The sequence below is a fragment of the Orycteropus afer genome, unplaced genomic scaffold, assembly GCF_000298275.1.
Source record: "Orycteropus afer afer isolate SDZICR_OR568_19922 unplaced genomic scaffold, OryAfe1.0 scaffold00892, whole genome shotgun sequence".
NCBI lineage: Eukaryota > Metazoa > Chordata > Mammalia > Tubulidentata > Orycteropodidae > Orycteropus > Orycteropus afer.
In genome coordinates this window covers 121,760-123,502 of record NW_006922479.1, presented here as the reverse complement: position 1 = coordinate 123,502, position 1,743 = coordinate 121,760, and positions in this window count along the sequence as shown.

Here is a 1,743-nt window from a genome sequence, read left to right as displayed (position 1 = left end):
CGAGTCATTTCCAACTCATAGTGACCACCTTTGGGTTTCCAAGGCAGTAAATCTTTATGGAAGTAGATTGCCCAATCTTCCCTCCACAGAGTTTGGTGAGTTTGAACCACCAACCTTCTGGTTACCAGTCAAATGCCTTAGGCACTGTGCCACCAGAGCTCCTTACAACAAACTTTAGCCATATCTAAATGATTTTTCTGTCTTTCCCATTTCTCTTTTCTTATCCATAGCCTTTGGGTCCCACTTTTTCTGTTCAAATAATAAATTCACTTCTTCAAATGCTTTATGTACTTGGCACCTTCTATATTGGAGCTTTATTATTATTATTATTATGCAAAGTCTATCTCTACTCATTTCCTCTACCTTAAGAACAGGAAATGTCTGAAGAGAAATAGTCCATCAATAGTAACAACCTCCTAGACAAAAAACACATAAAAATAGCCTGGAAAACATGGCACTTTTACTTGAGAGTATGTAACATAGTACAGGCATTTGCTTAGGTACTGTTCTTATCATTATTGTTATTGTCATGTGCCAATGAGTTGGTTCCAACTCATAGTGACTCATGGTTCCAACTCTTACAACAAAACAAAACTCTGCCCAGTCCTGTGCCATCCTCACAATCATTGCTATGCTTGAGCCCATTGTTTTAGTCACTGTATCAATCCATCTCATAGAGGGACTTTCTCTTTTTTCACTGCTTCTAATTTTCCAAGCCTGATGTCCTTCTCCAAGGACTGGGCCCCTTTTGATAACATGTCCAAGACACATGAGAAGAAGTCTCACCATTCTTGCTTCCAAGGAGCGTTCTGGCTGTACTTCCAAGATAGAATTCATCATTCTTCTGGCAGTCCAGAGTGTATTCAATATTCTTTTCTAATACCAAACTGTTCTTATATAGCTTACTAAATGCATAATAGCAGCTTTGTTATACAGGAGGGACTACTAAGTGGGCAGAAAGCTAGAAAAGTATCTGGCACATGAAATTTCTTATGCAAACAATACTCAAAGTATCCACATTTATCCTTCAAATGCAATACAGGTTCTTACCTATATATCAATATAGAATTCCTCCCCACCCTGCCACTATTTTTTCAAACTGTGATCAGTAAAGTAACTAACTCTAAAAGGGAAAAAATAGGTTCTCATGCTTCAAAAAAAAAAAAAAAATCTAGCCATAATACATGGCATAAATACACTATCAAACATAACTAAAAACATAGAAACCTGAAGACAAAATAGATGACTAGGGCCTCCTAAAAATTAGATACTTATGCACATAAATGGATTGCACCAAAAGGGTAAAAAGAGAACCCACAGACTGCGAAAAAAAAAATTGGCAATGATATATTGGATGAGGGTTAAATCTCTAAAATTTATAGAAAACTTCAATACCTTAACAACAAAAAGAAAACAATCCAATTAATGGGCAGAGGACATGAACAGACATTTCACTAAAGAAGACAGACAACTAATAAATATATGAACAAATGCTCAGAATCATTGACCATTAGAGAGATGCAAACCGAAACAAAAATGAGATATTGTCTCACTCCAGCACTAATAACAAAGTTCAAAAACAAAAACAAAAAAATAAAACAGAAAACAATAAATGCTAGCAAGGGTGTGGAGAGACTGGAACCCTCACATACTCCTGATGGGACCATAACATGGTGCAACCTCTGTGGAAAACAGTATGGCACTTCCTCAAAGCTAGAAATAGAAATACCATATGATCCAGCA